Source organism: Bradysia coprophila, unplaced genomic scaffold (genome assembly GCF_014529535.1).
Source record: "Bradysia coprophila strain Holo2 unplaced genomic scaffold, BU_Bcop_v1 contig_589, whole genome shotgun sequence".
Taxonomy (NCBI): domain Eukaryota; kingdom Metazoa; phylum Arthropoda; class Insecta; order Diptera; family Sciaridae; genus Bradysia; species Bradysia coprophila.
Genome location: NW_023503828.1, coordinates 5,178 through 24,100, shown reverse-complemented (window position 1 = coordinate 24,100; position 18,923 = coordinate 5,178). Strand labels below are relative to the sequence as shown.

Sequence of the window (18,923 nt, the reverse complement as noted above, 5' to 3'; positions counted from 1 at the left end):
TTCAAAGACTAGTTCCCACAGCACCAAGCAAGTCATGTGCAAAACAAATCAATAACGTTCCTTTGCCTTACCTCAACTTCAATAGTTCCCTTATTTTGAAAAGTCCTAATTTCAATTCGCCATAGCGGCCAGACGTTAAACGATATCCTTTCGGTTGAACCTGTCCTGGACCAAGCACCACATACGGTTCTTTCGGTGGAATTATTAGACTTTTCGATAATGTTCCTGATCCTTTCCATGGTGGTGTTCTATCATCGTCCGGTGGGCTCAATTTGTTTATAACCATTCCGAGTGTTCGTTCCGATATTTCCATTACACTGTCCTTGCGAGCTCGACTTGATCCTTGAGTGGGAAACGATTCAAAGCATTAAAACGAATGAACGATAGAAAATAGAATTGGGTTCAATTAGGGACAGTTATAAGTTTTAAAACTGTATGTTTCAGTCGCTCAATTGTATATAATTTACTGAATTATTTATTAATAGAACCTGCCCGGGAAGAAAATCTCGGTTCATTGAGACGTGTTAATTTGTAAGAGTAAACGACGTTACGTATCAAGCGCGATAATTATGATGAAAAATGAATGAAACGAATAAACTGTTCAAACTGTTCTCAAAATGTATTGAATGAAATTGAAATACATTGACCTTGGTTGGATCGCTTGTTTACACAACAAACGCAACAAGCAGAAAATTTGTTTATTTTCATAATTTTACTATAATCTGATATGAAGTTTATATTTACACAAAAGAATGAAAGTTAACAGAGTAGAAAATATTTAACTGATCCCATTATAATACTCATACCCGTATTACTTCACTGCAACGGAAAACGTTGATATACCCGTTTAATAAAGAATTCTATTTCAGAATAATAAATTCGCAAAATACGAAATCAGATTTTTTTTCTTCTTTGCATAAATACCAGACGGTATGAATACCTTCACTTAAACATAATTAATTTTAATTAGAAAACACACCAAAAAACTTAAACAATTTCATGCGAGAAATTAATAAATAGTTGAAACAAGTTTGCTTTAGCAACGCGATAGCACAATGTAATGCTTTGAGGTTTTCAGCAAACGGTGTAATTTCATTTATTGTGCCATGTCAAAAGGTTCACCTCAGGGTACATTCAAGATCCGTTAAATGAGACATACGCTTTCTATTTAGCGAGCATAAAAGGTAGCAGCGTACCATCATACCGTGACAATTGACACTGTTCGCTCCAAAATGGAATGACCAAACCATTTATTTTTTTAAAATTTTGTGTAAATATGGACTATTTTGGAATATTCGCAAATGAATAGTTCTCGGTGAGTAGAAGCAGTATTTTGTTAAAAACGTATAAACTTAGTTAAATTAATCGGGCCTGATAGCCTAAGCGTCCCATTTTATGCTCAAATGCAAAAAGCGTTTGTGTTTAATTTACGCTTACAATTCCGATGCCTTTTTTTCAATCGTAAAAACGGTACATACTCCATACAAGCAAAAACAGATCTCAGAAAATTTCTGTGTAATTTTAATTATTTAAATTTAACTTTACAAACACAACTCAAACAATCTACAAGAAAAACAACAGTAATGCATTCAAAGAACAAACAATTTGACAAAATGCATTCAGAGAACAACAGGTACATAACGCAAAGAAACTTTTTGTTTTAACAACAACAAAAATTGTAACTTTATAACAGTTAAAGTCAACATTTAAATCAAAACCAAACAACAACAGTCTACATCTTACACATGAGAATAATATTTAGAAATGTTCATTTTGTGCTTTAAAGGTGGTGTTTGTATTTTTATTTTTAGTAGAAATCCATTACTGCGTGAAATTAAATTAAGAAGAAAATGGTGGAGTGTTTCTAGATTCATTTCAATATGCACTATTGGAGTGTTTAGCAAGTGTAGGTTCAAGACTAAATTGAGCTCTTCCATAAACAAGGTTCACTTTTAAGGTTTTAGAATGCATGGATGATGGATAGATTAATGATGATTAGGTGGCGTGGTTAATGCTGGAAAAAGGAACCTTTTTTAAGGACATTAAGAATAATTGAAATATTTTAACATTTTTCTGAGGATCCAATAACCTATTGGCTATATCGTCTGATATACACACAGTCATTACAAAAATAAGAATAAAGTGACTGGCAAAATATAGACAATATTATTTTACAACTAATGAAGTAAAAGATTTTCCTTTAATCTTCTGATAACAATCAGAGAAAAATTGTACAGTTGATATGTTTGCTGTCGTTGTAAGGTTACAAACAAAATCTTTGAATCTACAATTGCAATGTTTTTTTTCATCGACAATAAATTGTATCGTTTTTGATGTTGAAACGAAGAAAGTAGGTGAAAAATGCGATAGTTCGGAACATAAAACATTAGCGTGATTCATATTCATCTATTTCATTTTGACAAGAGGAGAATAAAAGCCATTTGAAAATTAATATACTTACGTCTAGATGTTGGCCTTTTTTCGGCCGCTGACAAACTCATTGTTCTACCCAGTTCTCCTTTCACGGCTTTTAAAGATTTCAGTATTTCATCCGGGTCGCGACGCACACATGATGATCGTCGTCTATTATTCAAATATATTGTCGGAGGTGGAGTCGCTTCACCATCCTTGGCTTCTTGTTGCTCACGATCTTGAAAGGATGATCGCCGCGATCCCGGTAACGATCTTGAAAAGTCCTTTCCTAATTGATAGACTTCAACCTCTAACGTTTCAGACTGAGATGAGCCGCGTCGAGAACCGGCCACCCATGCATGATCCGGATGTAACAATGAAGTTCCATCACCAATCGAATCCACATCATCTGATACGGATCTTTGCAAATAATCGTTTCGTCTTCCATACCGATTATGGTCGACACTGATTGAACCACGTGGAGACACACTTGGTGATCGATTCATTGAGCCCGACCGCAAACTTCGCGGATCTTCTAATCGATACCATATAGCGATCATCCAGAAAAGCTTTCTGTAAATCAACACTTGTTTCACCTAAGAATATCGATTCGGTGTGCGGAACCAAATCCCATAGTTGGATGTCTACAAAACGATCCATCAGATTGTCTGGCGATATATTCGAGAACGATAATGTGGCGTTCCATATTGGATTTTGCGTTGGTACTGATACCTCCGTTTGGGCAACATGACCATCGCCACTGAAGCATATTTTTGGTAAGTGAACATTTTACATCGACGTAATTTCGATTTACTTACGTTTTTGGCAATATTCTAACTTTGGCGTATGCTTCGGGATAAATACCAAATCCATAACTATCGTCGCGCGGAGCTAGATCATCACCGGCCATCAATGACACAACAAGTTCACTTTTCTCGCTGTGATACCATACTTGTAGTTGAACTCTACGCTCACTTGCTTTTCTCGTGCAATCTGTTCCTATAATGTTATTTGTTTCACTTTAATTTTCGTATTTTCATTTCATTTTCATTATTTATAGTAAAATTTCAAATTTAAATTATTTTACATTTTTTTCCCTTTATTTACTTGGTTTCTTTATTTGAAATTTATCTCTTTATTTGTGATTATTATTTTACTATTTTATACGGACGATCATTAACTAGCATGCAAATAAATAAAGAAAATAATTGTTGCGTGAACTTGCTGTGCGTGACTGAGGGTGTTGTGTAAAATGTTACAATATACTTTCAGCATTAAGCTTCAACAAAAATACTAACTGAATAAAAAAGGCAATAACCTGATTAAGATGTTTTGAGTTATGTCTACATTATGTTAACATTATTCCACAGGAAAAATACTCTCGGCTCGCCGCATTCATTGACAAAGTGATAAGAAAAATACAACAAAAGTTGGATGTTTATGTCTATGCCTTCTAAAACACCGTAAAATCTCTAGTCAATGTCTGTGTCATCAATTTTTTCTCCTTGCTATTTTGTATGCTGAAGAGGAGCAACAAATAAATTAACCAATTTGCATAGTAACGCGGTGTGAGAAAGACTATAGACAAATTTGAATAATTTTCCCCGAAAATGTTAAACTAATTTGGAGATTCTTACGCCTGGTTCAGTTTTACAATGACGTTATCAATAAGACAACGTAATAATAGTGTGCCAGAACGGTGAAAAAAAAATCACGAAACTCGACGGTCGTTTATTAACGGTTGTCGCGGGTTGTCGTTTTAGAAAGACCTTAAATGAAATTATAATTAATTAAGGAGTTATGTCAGAGGAAACATTTCGGGTATGTAGCTAACTGAATTAATTTCAAATTATGAATTGATTGCAGTAATTGGTTGGTCAATCCAAACGTATGAATGATTGAACACGAGTTATGAATGAGAAGTAGTGTAAAGATTAAGAGTGCATCTTTACTTCATTCTTGAATCAAGAATCTTGATAAAATTTCGTTTATCTTGGTACTTTCGGTCAATATAAATGGAATGGGTGGACATTTTGGTACAATAATCTGATTGATTTTTTTGGGAAAGTAGTTTATTTTCGTAGTAGCCTCCATGGACAAAACGTTACGAGTTAGGCTTTAGTCTTGACATAGTCCAAAATGTTAGGCTTAATCCTTTATTAGTGACCCTTTCAAGTAGAAACGCAGCCTTCTATCATTTCAAAATGCGGAGATTTAATAAGTACTTCTTATAAAAAGACGGTTTCTTTCAAAATTGAATTGTTTTTGTTTGAAAACATAATATAAAAAACTTGAATCCTCAAACTTACTTGAAGGTAAATTTTCCATTCTATCAAGAGATTCGCAGTATTGGGCCAATTACCTTTTTTATCGATCTACTTCTCTACAAATCATTATACTCTATACTAACCATATTGAAAGCCTAACTACCTTCATGCAAAGAAGCAAATTCGCATAATCACATCATGCAGTCTGCAGTCATAAATTAACTAGTTGAGCACTACCATACTAACGTTTAATAAAAACTAATATATTTTTGCACTTGAATATTTGTTTCGACATGAGTAATGAGTATACATTTGAATAATATTATACATACAAAGTCAAAGTTCTTAACGTTAAGAAACTGTTCAGTGTGGTTTTCTTTGATCTTTGCATTTATTTTCAATTTAACGTGCATTTCTTTCAATAAACAGTTAATTGATATTTAAATTGTAATTTTGATATATGTAAAGCTTTTAGATTGATTTCTTTCATATGCATTTTACTTAGATGTTTTACTATTGATTTTGAAGTGATGTTGTTTTGGACCATTTCAAATATTTTTTTTGTGTTTATAAAATTTGTTTTGTATTTAACATTCATTATAATATAATATGCTTTTACATTCATAACAAAAATCGTTCACAAAATATTATTGCTTAGAATTCCGCTTGTTAAAAATATGTACAAAATTATATATTTAAAAAAAATCTTTCGATAATCCGGGTTCATGATAGCAACAGATAGTAAAGGAATTATATTGATTTCAGCACGGAACATTCCTTTTATCGAAAGGTTTTTTTCGCTTCAGTTATTTGTTTTTGTTTTCCTTGAAAGTTCATCTACAAAATACCGTTTAAGTAGCATAACTCGTGCCAGCTGGGATTACATTAAAAGAAAAATAATAAAGAAACAAAATATTGAGTTCTTGGCGTGCGATATTTAGATAAATCTATTGAATAACGTAGATTTTAAAATACCTAGAATATTTGCTTCATATTTAAACAATAATCGCTTCTTAGTTATTACGAACTGTAAATTTTATATTCATTTTTTATAAGTTAAAATAATCTCTTTTTACATTCTATTTATTCAGTCAAATGCATTTACTATTTGCAAGGCACTACCAATCGAAACAATAAAATTTAACAAAAGTAGAAATTTATTTCATCAACAAAAAACATAATTTAAACAGAAATGACTAGTTAAGTTGTTATTATTGATGTATGTAATATATATTTACAGCAGACATTTTATTAAAAAAAAAAAAATTAAAAAAGAAAATTTCAACGAAAAAATTATTACCGTTTGTCATTTCAGTGAAGCTTCTGTGATTTCTTCTTCGAGATGAACTATCTACTAGTAAAATTTATTAACATTGTTCGGAATAGCAACATTTTCAATATTTGATTGGCTCAAGTTTTTGAGATAATTACTAGATGTCATTGTGTGTTAAATGAGTCTACTCTTTTAATAGTTCTCGTACAAAAAAAAACGTGACATAAACTACACAGTGTAAAGTGTGGCAAATTTTACTTTATTCCTACGGTATGGTCATACATTTTACTGCCTTAACTATGATGTCTAACTCGTGATCGAACATAAATTGTTCGTTGCAAGCATAATACCTCTCTTTCTAATCAGTTAGTAAAAAATATTGTTTGTGACAATTTTTTTCGACTTTTTTATTAAAAATATATTAAAAAGTTCAATCATCCTCGCAGCTTTGAGGTGTAGCATTACCACGTCATCAGTGATGGCCTTTTGAGGGTAATCGATCTAAAAAATCGTTTGGACCCTTTCTTTAAAAAAGTGGACATCCTTGCAAAAAATATAAATTCTTTTAAAGAAAATCCTCATATGTCTTGCAACCCTTTGAAATTCTAAAAAACTTCTCTGACATTCTAAGAAAATTCTCGTAGGATGATTATCCCTAAAAGAGTTGGCCATAAAACGTGTTCATTAGCATTATGTATTCTTTTCTTTTCTGACTTTGCGTCTCATTGACGAGAAAGTTCTTAAACTTAACGCAAAATAAGCTTTGACTTTATCATGGACTTTGTTATTTCGTACAACATGAATCCTATCACAAATTCTCTTTACATGTCTTCCATTCCACACTAGGGATGGGAGACGTTCAAAATTATCGATAATATCAATCGAAAGAAATTATCGATAATCGATTAATCATATCGTTATCGATAATTTAATAATTATCGATACAGTCTTCGACATTTCAAATGTCTCACTGTCATTTTTTTTTCAAAGAATGTCATTGTGAATTCGCAATGACACAATGAAATTCTCAGAAAAATTTGACAGTGAGACATTTGAAATGTCGAAGACTGTAATTATCAAAATATCGAAATTCGATAGTTATCAAAATATCGATATTTATCTGAAAATTCATGATAATATACCGATATATCAAAATATATCGATAAATATTGGATTTTCGGACCGAAATATCGATATATCGAATTATCGATATCTTGATAATTATCAAAATATCAATAATTATCGATTATCGATATTTTTTTGATAATTTTCGATAAAAAAAGTCGTATTTTTAACGTATTTTTTAAGCTTCTTGTTCGATCTGGCACGAAGTTCAGAACATAAATCCCATACAACGCATAAAAACTTAGGGTTTTATATGGAAATGTCAATTATAACACTTAAGGTGGTACTATACGCTGTTATTATATGTTTTCAATGTAAAATTTAAAAAATTATATAAAAACCTTAAATCCGAAAGTTGAGAACAAAATCCCACTCAAATCGTATAAAATGATTCTTAAGGTTTTTATTTGTTTAGAGGGTATATTTTTAAGAATTTAATTCTAAATTCTCCATAAAATTCTTACAAAAATCCTAAAAATTCTAAAATTTAAGAGTTTACAAATTTTGGAATGAGTAATTCTTTAAGAATTTTATGGAATTTTTAAGAGTTAAATTCCTGAAAATATGCCCCAACCTGTTAGTTATTTTTGGACTTCGGGTTTTTAAGTTTTTCCACTATTTATATATAAAAAATGTGAAACCGGTTTGTAAGCTAAGTTTTTTTGATTTGTAGGGCAGATAAGTAGCAGATCATAAAATAATTATTTGAGTTAAGTTTAATAATTTGTGTCAGCGCAAAATCGATCCCTTGCCTGTCACTAATATTCAATCTTCCGAATGGATGCGATGAGTTGTGATACGATTAAGAAACACAAAACAAATGTTAGTAGCAAAACGCAGATACAATAATTTTAAATTACAATATTTTTATTTTATAATATCACTAGAGTATAATAATGTCTTTTAACTAATGATAACAAAATTTTGCATTTTTTTTTCTTTTACTTTACTTATCACACTGATTTATTTATTATAATTTTGCCCATATTAACAGATCAAATGATTCAATTATACTATAAAAGTGTAAAACAAGGAAAAGTTTACATTTTCAAAAAAAATCAATAAACCAAATTGCAATCAATCCAACCTTTGACAGAGAAATTACAAATTGCATGGATGTTTCCATACCATGTTTAGTATTAATAGAACTAATTAAATTAAAAAAGATAATAAGAATCTAACGTCTATGTTAAGACAGTCCCATCTGACAAGAGTTATATATATTTATTTGTATCAATAGTTTAATTTATCAGGAATTTCTTTTACAATTAATAACAATGTAAAAAATGGCTACCAAAAAGGAAGATTTTATACCACATCGCATTTTTTTTTTGTTTAGAGGGGGAATAAATGTTTTCAGGTTTGATTTTCAGTTATTAGAATCTAGTTAAATATAGATATGTTTCTATTGTAGAATTTGTATTTTTATAACACACCTAATAAAATATATTTTTTATTTGTTTCTCAATAGCAAATTTGCGTCTAATTAAAAATATTTTTTTATCCCTTTTTTCATCTATTTGCAATTTAAATTAAATTTAGTTAAACAAAAAAATATTTTTACTTTTTTTACTTTTATTTGTTCACTTTTATTTTAATCTCACAATTTGTAGAATCTACGACAAATAAACACACATCGATTATTACACTGGTTACAAAGTTTAATAACAATAAATTCCTTCTATAATATGCTGATATATATCTGTGTTGTATTTTGTATAATAATGTTTACTGAGTATATGGATGTCAAGTACAATTTTATTGTTTACTCAATGTGATGTTGTAGCACTTGTGCACACATTTATATTGATCATGTGAATTATTAAGAATCTTCTTCTTTCGTCTCCCCATTAATAATCACTATGAATTTTGAAAATAAACTCATAAATGTATACACAAATAAGAGAGCATTTATAATGAGTTTGGGATGAGTTTAATGAGATATAATAATAATAATAACAATAATAATAATGATATTGACAAAAAATCTACACATCAACAATATTTATCATTTTATATTATTAATTAAGTCATTTGATTTAAGTAATTATTTTATTTTGCTGTTTAACATTTACTTCCCTACCATCGTAATAAATCTGATTGGGGATTTACTTTTATTACGATCTTTCAAATACTAGACATACATTTCTATTTTGTGGCAGCTCTGTATTAACATACAGCCGAGGAAATATAAAATCCGACAATTTCAATTCCAATTCATTTCACATAGACCGTACATACACATAACGTACTCATGTGGTAACGTATGCGAACTGAATTGAATTAATTCGGATTGAAATTGTTGGATGCCATAATTCCTTCTCTGTAATTGGAATTTACAATTTTGTTCAGTCGAAATTCCATCATATTACATTTTTATTAAAACATTCTTTTGACAACAGGATCGAGTACTTCTAATATTCCGTAGAAATAAAACATGACCGAACATGCCACAAAAGGATGCCTTTCCTTAAATATTACATCTAAAATTATGTTAGAAATGTATAGGCCGAATTGTATATTTTGTTATGAAAATGATGCGAAAACTAAAGTTTGAATAATAAATCCGCCAAGCTTAGGAAAATTATGAACTATTCATTAATGATGAATGGTGCTTTTTTTAGGTAGTATCTGTTTTTAATTAATTCTATTGAACGAAAAAACGTTAAGACAGTACAGTTGATATAGAAAGTAAATTCGATCAAAAGGAGTGGGAGACCAACAGTTTTGTTTGGCTTTCACATTACGAAGATAATCTGGTGTCAAAAAGAGAATTCAGGGACGACAGGAATCGCAAGTATCATACACCATTTAACGGAGAATTCTATCATAACTGCAAAACAGTACCAACATGCAAAATGTTCGACTACTTTCTTTGTTTTCCCTTGTCGAATTTCAACAGAATCACACCGGAAGTTGGAAGACTTTTCACGAAGCGAATTAAGGATCAAAATAGATTTGACGTTTTTTAGAAACTCAATGTCTGCCCAAAGCTTTTACAGATAGTAGCAACATTAATAATTTATATTCCCATTCTATCAGTTTAAATGTTTGACAATATACCTGTAAATAATCAATATAGTCCGAACGACCCACAGGTCATATTTCAACAGATTTAATTGGCACATTTCGGTAAAGTTTGCTTTTCATAATGCGTACCAAATATCGATTGGCAAAATTAATGTATTCAGGTTACAAGCTCTCGCTCGAATTCAGGATTAATTTTTTGATAATTGCAATTTTACAAATTCTCTGAAAGTTCTGTTAGTTGAATTAATTAAAAGAAAAAATGAGTTCTTCAGATTTTGAACCCTACCTCGACAAATTCAATTCCGGAAATATTCGATGAAAACATATTCACTTCACATCATTGTAACGAACACATCCCAATTATGAACATTGTAAACTGTTATAAGTAAGGGATAAGTTATTTTCTACTAATGAGACTATATTAATAAAAGGAAACAAAATGATATGCGGAAAAAAGAGCATTCTAGTTGGTACAATATCATTTCGAACGAGAATTGTTTTTCTTATGCAATTTACAGGCAATCCGACAAGAACGAAGTATAATGAAAACATTGTTATGGTTCACATCATTTGGCTATAATCAACTGTGTTGCTGCATATGTTTCCTTATTACATTTAATGGGTTCTAAACTTGAGAACTCCATTCCTCTCATGCTCTATTCACCCACGCAAGAGCTTCATATTTCCGACAATCAAAATACTCTGTTTCAAATATAGAAAGACTGCTCTCAAGAAAACTATTCGTTTTTTTTTCTGTTTTATCTCTATTTAGATGTTTCCGAGTAAAAAGCTTCTTAACAACATTTATCCTCTTTGGATGTTGTTTACCATAACATTAATTTATTCCTTTCAGTGTATTTTGGTGTAGACAAAAATCTATATGTTCATAAAAAAAAGAAAAAGTAACACACTGTCAAACCCTTTTTGTACTGTAACTGAGTGTCAGAATGACATAATGGAAGTAAAGAAGACAGAAAAAAATGAAAATGTTTTTTGTTGCCGAATATGTGCCAAGAAACAAAAATGATCGAACAAAAAAAATATTTTTTTATTTTCGGAAATAATGTGGCATGGCGGTGACTAAGTAAATAAAAAAGAAATTTTTTTAAATTTATTCTTGTTCACTATATTAAAATGATTGTGCATTGAAAGTTTAGCAAAAATTTATACCGGGGTTTTTGGCAATTTCCTTCTCGTCGGCGATGAAGGAGATTTATCCGTTGTTGTTTCATTATCTGAAAAAACACATAAAAAATATCTTATCCACACTCAAATGGCTCAAATTTAAATGTGTAACACATCCAATTGTTACAATTTGTTCAAAAATCTACAAACTATTGACCACTTTAGAAAAAAGTCTAGCGTAGCCACAAATATAAGTCACACAAGGTCATTGCGTTTTCGTTTCGAATTTTGTCGATCCGAGGCGAAGCCGAGAAAGAAGTACAATAAATTTAAAAAGTTCGCATGGACGCAGAACACAAATTCTTGATTCCTGTTTCCAATGATACTTGAATTCATATTGGTGATCTTAAAAACTAGCATAAACGTTGAATTGAGTAAGTTGCGACAGGTTTTCCATGCCCTTTTGTATTAACACTGGACAAATATAGTTGCATTTCACCAACCTGATGCTTTTGGTTGAATTATTTGAAATAACATAACGAAAAGAACAACGGACATTTATTCGATAGGTACTTTATTATTAGACTCAGATAAACAATCACGGAACGTTTAACACGTGTTGGACGCTTAATGAAATAAATCTGATTTAGGATTGTCGTGTGTCTTAAAACACGAGCGTGCTAATGAGTTGGGTTTTCTAATAATAAAATGATGGCATTACTAAACTTTGTTTTGTGGTCGTACGTATTTATTGTGCGCTTAACGAAATACTAAAGACATATTTGGCAAGATTGGTTCATGCTTGATTACCGGAAAAATCATTCATTTATAAAGTCAACTCACCTGGTACTAAGCCCAAACCAGTCGCATCACCGCCTGACTTTCTAGGCCCACTTTGATTTCCACCACTTCCCGGAGGAGGATCATCCAACAAGTCACACATACGAAAATCGGTCGCATGTTCTACCAATAGATCGACAACATCACCAGTTCTGTCCATTATTGAGCAAACTTCTTCAAAACTTCGATCTATTAATGATACGCCATTCCATTCTAGTATCTGTTAAATGAGAAAAAAGTCAGTAAAAATGGAATGAAACAACATCATGTGAGGGTGTATATGAAACAACCACAAGGAATTTTTGTTTTAGAGATAATATGGTGAAAGAGAAATTATATTCAATGACTCGTGTTGTTGGTGACGACATATAAAACTTATTTTCAATGGAGAAAACGTTTTAGTGTTACACACAATCAATGTATTTTAAATAGCATATTAGTGACCAACCTTATCGCCTTGCTGTAATCCACCTTTTTCTGCTGGACCCCCTGGAACGGTCCATACAATATAAGCAAACAAACGTCCATCGGCACCAGTCTTTCCTCCAACGACACGCATTCCAAATCCACGTGCTGTAAGAGACAGACCATATCGATTAACGTAAAGTTAGTTTGGAAAAAATATGGCTATTTGTAGAAAAAGAAGAAAGAATGTTTGAGTAGCACTATGGAATGTTGGTAGTACATTAAATCAATAGTCTCAACTCTGTAATCGAGAATAGTCCTGCTCATATTTAAAAAATCGGCCGGACCGTTAGAAAATCTGTTCTAGTGCCTGTTTTTGGAGTGCGTTGCCTTAACACTATCTGCGTCAAAGATATCGAAAATCTTCACGAAAATTCATGATATTTGAAGCCACTTCATCACAAAGTAAGCAACAGCACCATCTCTTAATAAGAAGGGCACTCAAAAATCGACAATTACGTTTTTCGGTTAAACATGGCCTATATCATATGTCCCTCATTTCCGACAGGAATTTTGTAGGAACCCTTTACAACATCACATAATACGCTTTTCCCTTTGTTTAAAATCTGAAAACACACTCACTCCCACACACATTCACACAAATAATCCAACGAACAAAAGGTACGTTAAGCTTTATAAAAACTCTTAAAATAATAAAATGAAACGACACGCAGCACTGTAATTCCTTTTCACAAACAAAATAAATACCACATTCGAAAAAGGTATCTAAAAATCACAAAACTTCAACATTGAAAAATAACGCTCAATTAAATTTTTCGTGTGAAGTAATGTAAACAATTTCCGTTGGCATTAGCCAATCCCACTATGGCCACAAAGAAAATATGTAGACAATTTTATTTTGGAACAACAGGTCTTTCTTAACACTTTTTTTACTGGTTCTCAGCGGAATCCTCAAAATGTGTTTGATGTCTATACAAGCCTAACCTTACTGGTACTTATTGTGCTACTTAACACTCCCCTAAGTGAAAACTTATATTTATGTTTCCAAAACGCCATCAAAACATTCTTTGACCTTTCTAAGCAAAAATGTTGGTATAAAAGATACCAGTCGACTTTCTCATAAACATCATTTGTCACATTCTTTACCTGTACTAATAGAATTTTATGGGAAGCGCTGTAAAATTCGAAAATTCATACATATCGATTTCTTTACTTCACCTTACTTCTTCCATCTATCTATTGATAATACGTCGTTATATTCTATATACTTGTGTGAAAATGTACTCGTATAATATCAAGAAAAAGTTTACTGCATACAACATAAATAGTACTTAGATCGGTAAGGTGAGGCATATATGAAATACTAAACATGGAATGGAATATTATGGCATTGTTCCTTATGCTGGATTGTATGGCAAACTCATTTCAAGGGTCAAGGTTAGAGTGATGGTTCAATACGTTAGCTTTAAATAAGGTTATTAGGCATCATATACATGGAATGAGTACAAGTGGGGCTAATCTTGTATGTTATATTGAATAAGAAAGCCAAAGTATATTCGTTCAATCTGCAGAGGGCCTATAATGGTGACGCATAAAGGTAATACAGAAGATAAGAAAATTATCCCCATGTTTCTTTTTCGGTCGGGAAAAAAACTGTTTAGCTCTCAGTTATAGGTCCGTTGTCTGTAAAATCGTTAAGATATTTTTGTATCAGTCACCAGTCACGTTTGATTGCCCCAGTTCAAGGTTGTCTTTCAATCACCTTTCCTTCACGTTTTTTTCATTTTGTCATCCATTTTAAAACCTACTATCAATTTTTTTGTTTCAACGAAAATTCTGAATTGTAAGTCTATGTCGATTCAGGCAACAAAAAATCCAATTTCGAATTTAGATTTACCTCTGCCGTGGTATGAATATTGTGAAAATCACATTTTCTGTGCATAAATATATCTACATGAATAAATTTCGACGAAATCATGACTCTCACTTTTCATATATATATATATACTATGCTACAATCGACCATTTATTAATTTGAAAACAAATAGTTGAAATGAAATTTTCGATCACGAACATTCCGATGTGGAACTGTGTGCGGTTTTCAGTTCATGCTAAAATCTATTAAAAGTTGATGGTGTTTTTATGCCGACAAAGTTTATTTGTTTTTTGGGCAATAAATTTGTTTTTTTTTTGCCTCAACAATAACTCTTGTTTTCCATATCAAAAACAGTAAAAATCTTACAGGTGCTAGTTTAAGTTTGTGACTTTAAGCATTTGACACACTGATTCTTTGACTACTTTTTATTGATGGACAAACTTTTATTACTGGGAAAGGATTAAGCTTAAGCTTTTCCAAGCAGTCAAGCATATTACTAGTAGATAAATCAAATCTTTTGCTTCTTTTGATATATTGATGCAAAATCTTTTACTTCATTAGTTTTAACAAATATTTTGCTATGTAGCATTACTTAAACCTCATCATTCATTGTCGTCATCGTTGTCTGTAACAGATGACATAGGTTGGTAATAGGTCACTTTCAGAAAGGTCATCTAGACAGTATCAGATGAGATCTTTAAAACTCATTTACATACATAAAAGGTGTGTAATAGTATGTTACGTACCTGCGGGAAAATTTAGAAAACCCAGAGACTAGCGTCCGATAAGGACTTTTTCACAGTCACAAACAGTGATGTAAAGTGCAATTTACCGCGCGCTGGCATGTAAAAATATTCTTCGAATTTTCGTACTTTTTTCAACATTACGCAAGCAAGTAACACCTAGTTTTTGATGTTAATGCGTTAGTTTTCCTGCATTGATACATAACAGCCAGAGGTTATCGCTAATTTTTTCTAATTGAAGGACAAGGAAACGATTAGTATTAACCAATCTTCAACGTAAATAAATTAAGTCAATTCAGTCAATTTTATCCTTAAGCATTTGTCTCCAGTGTTCATGAAATATCCAAATTAATATAATATGAATCCCCGGAATTTTTGCTGACGCTTTCGGTATCCAGATCGCCGTAAAAATTTTAATTGCCGCACTTTTTATTCAAGAGACCGTTAAAGAAATGAATTCGAATTTTGTACTTAAAACGATATACCGCGATATCGTTTACCTTTTTACGAGGTAAGGCAATAAACCTATAGCATTGTTATTAACTACTTTTACTACGGATTTTTATCTTGATGAGAGCCACTTAATATTTTCTACAACAAAGTATAAGAATTCAATATTGAAAGCTTCGGTTAAGCATTAATAAATCCATGGAAATAAATTTCTATATAAATAAAACCAACTCTGCTAGAAAAAATGTCATGAATAATTGACCAATTCTTTTATACTTTTCTTCTGTGACTGCAAAGAACCTATGCGAGGCAATATATCTCCCTAGGGACATAGATAAGAGCGTTGTTCCGTGAAGGAATCAACATTCAACTAAGCAACAGGTTCGTATATACATTATGTAGATTATCGATATATACGTTCAATATACCATCCCATAAATCTTTTTAGTGGCAGTTATTTAACTTACACTCTATATCCACAACGAACGTATAATGAATCCATATATGACTCTATGAGTAAATAGAGTCGAGTCTATTGTTATGTAGTGATGGTGATGGCTAAATTAATTCCAGATAATATACTTTACGTGTATAATGATGTATTTCAACAACATCACATGCTTCGAGAGATGTACGTGAAATGAAATATTGAGTACTGGACTACTGTCAACTAATTGATGGCACGTTTCCACACTAAAACACGAGCCGAATATTGAAATGTGGCTATTTCAGGAATCCTTTTTAAAAATAGACCTTAAAACTCTTCGGATTAATGCTCGTTCAAATGATATTTTTTTTTTGTATCTACAAAAAGAATTCGTTGCCATTCTGCTAAACCCGACCAACGAGAATGTATCGATAACTGAATATTTGCCGATGTATAAAAATAAAACTTTAAAGCTGTGTGTATTCGAGAAAAAGTTGAAAATAGTCCCAAAAAGCAGTACTACTACTGTTTCAATTACACAATGAGCGTATAGAACCCACCCTACTCTAGACATTACCAACGAAGAAAAGACCCTGAAACTGTCAAACAACACCAACTTATTTATATAAGGATTCAAACATCACAGCGTCAGTCAATCCCGCACAAGTCTTACCAAACTCACATTCACACATGAAAAAGGACAACCCAACAATAGCAAAATATGGCAACGATCATTGAATTGAGAATAAGAAACATTATAGTGAGTCTAACTATATCATCCATGTGAAAGGTTTAGTTCCGTAAGTGTAATCATTCTTCTCTATCCCATAGCAACGGAATACAAAGAGTTAATTTTCAAATCAATTTACGGTTAATTATATAAAATCAAATTTAAATTAAATCTCATTATCAAAAGCCTTTCAGTTTGACTTTGAACTCGTGTCCTATTCAATACGCACATCATAATCTGATACGAAATAAACACAAACTTTTGTTCCAACATTTGCAATGGTATAAAGTTTTAAAGCCTTGGACTGTCGTTTATTTTATCACTAAACATCTTTCTTCAGTAAACAAAATAATTTCCGAAAAACATGGTACACAAAAGGTTTACTTCTCGGAATTGTCTCATTGATTGACATTATTTAGAAAGCTTTCATGCTGTTGTTGGTATCAAAATACATGTTTTATGTCTCTAAGAGCTTTGTCGAGAAAAATAAACAGTAAACTTTAGCTATTTTAGTCTTACATAGGAAAGATACATTTTCCTAAACAAATGAAGTACTAGATTATTTTATGAAATCAACATTTCAATATATTACTTCATTTATTAAAAATGTTTCTTAATATATCATACAATATCCGTTACTGTGTTTGTTTTAACATTCGATTTAGTGCATTCGATGCTGATTCCATAAGTTTGGGAAAAAAGTGTTTTACATATTTCTATAGCCTTTGTTATAAAAGTTGTTGTCAATGTTCATGTCAGTAAGAAAAGCTGTATTATATCAATATGGAATGAGTCGGGTCGGGTCCTTGTACTACTCTATCACTAGCTTTATATCTAATAATATGATTGTACTCACTTCTGTGTGCCTTATCGGTAGGATCACGTCTTAGTACCACTCGTCGTTTAGATGCACATATCGGTCCAGAGTCAACATCATGGATGACTATTTTAATAGCTTCACCATCCATTGATGTTTGACGTCGAGGCGCTTCCAATCCTCCAAAGCTGGTGGTTGAAATGGCGTCGGTGTTAAATTAATACTTGTTGGTATTGCGCCTCTATCTCTTAGTGCAGCAATATCAGGTCTATGTAAGTAATAATGTAAGTAATGTAAAGTACTGTGATGACGAATAGTTACTTACAGTTGAGATCCTCTTCTTTCATTCGTCTGTCTTCTTCAACCATTAAAACCTTGAAAAGGGAACATAAACATTGTTATTAAGTACAAAATTGTTTTGAGATTTATTTAAAATAATTTCTTAGAGACGAGATTTAGCTTCACGAAATTTAGTCGTCACTTACTGGACTTCCATTATCCGGACTGGGAGAATTGTCATTCTGTGCATATCGTCGGTAGCAGCAATACGAAACGATGCTCTTCGTGAAGGAGGTGCTCCGCCTGCCTGAGCTGCAGCTTGTGCGGCTGCAGCCAAAATTCCGGGTGCAAAAACATCATACGCAGATGCCCTATTAAAGACCACAATTACGTGTAACAGAATACAAAGCAAATAAAATTGATAAATGCCTATATACCTTCTTGTATTGATGGAATTCCTAGGCCTAAATCTGTTTGTGAACCTCCCCCAGGTCCAGCAATTTTAATTTCATCATCATAACTATGTTGTCTAGCTACACGTGATTGTCGTCTAGATCCTATTCGAATCGGAGGTATATCAAAATCACCTCTTCTCGGTGGACTGGAAGATCTGCTCGGAGCCGTACTCCGACCTTTCCCATTCATCATTTGGCGTTTTCGTTCCTTTGAGCTAAGTGCAAAAAAAGTTTAATCAAAAGATGGTAAAGAGATCAACTTTTCGTCGAATTACTTTTTCTAATTCTTTTAAAGAGGCCGGTGATACATCAAGTGACGTCTTAGTTCTGGACTCCGCGTGGTGCTAGTCCTAACCCATTGCCAGTTGACAATTGTACGCTAGAACCTAATTTAACATCAGAGTGACGGCGTTGTAATGCTTTCTAGGACAGGAACATCTAAATAGAATCCGTTGATCTTGTGGTATACAGACTCGTGAGGCCATTTTTCGTTTACAAACACTGCATCTCCATGTTTTCTACAATTTGCAAAATACAAAATTGCATGTAAATACATATTGTTCATGTCGTGCATATACACTCTGAAAATCGATTAACGCCCATGTCCAATAATGTGAAGATTTAAATTTATTGTTACAATTCTTCGCA

The 18,923-nt window shown here is 31.9% G+C and overlaps 1 pseudogene; it reads right to left on the bottom strand.

The window, feature by feature from the left end:
- Positions 1-71: 71 nt before the first annotated feature.
- Positions 72-18,461, bottom strand: LOC119083371 (annotated as a pseudogene).
- Positions 18,462-18,923: the final 462 nt, after the last annotated feature.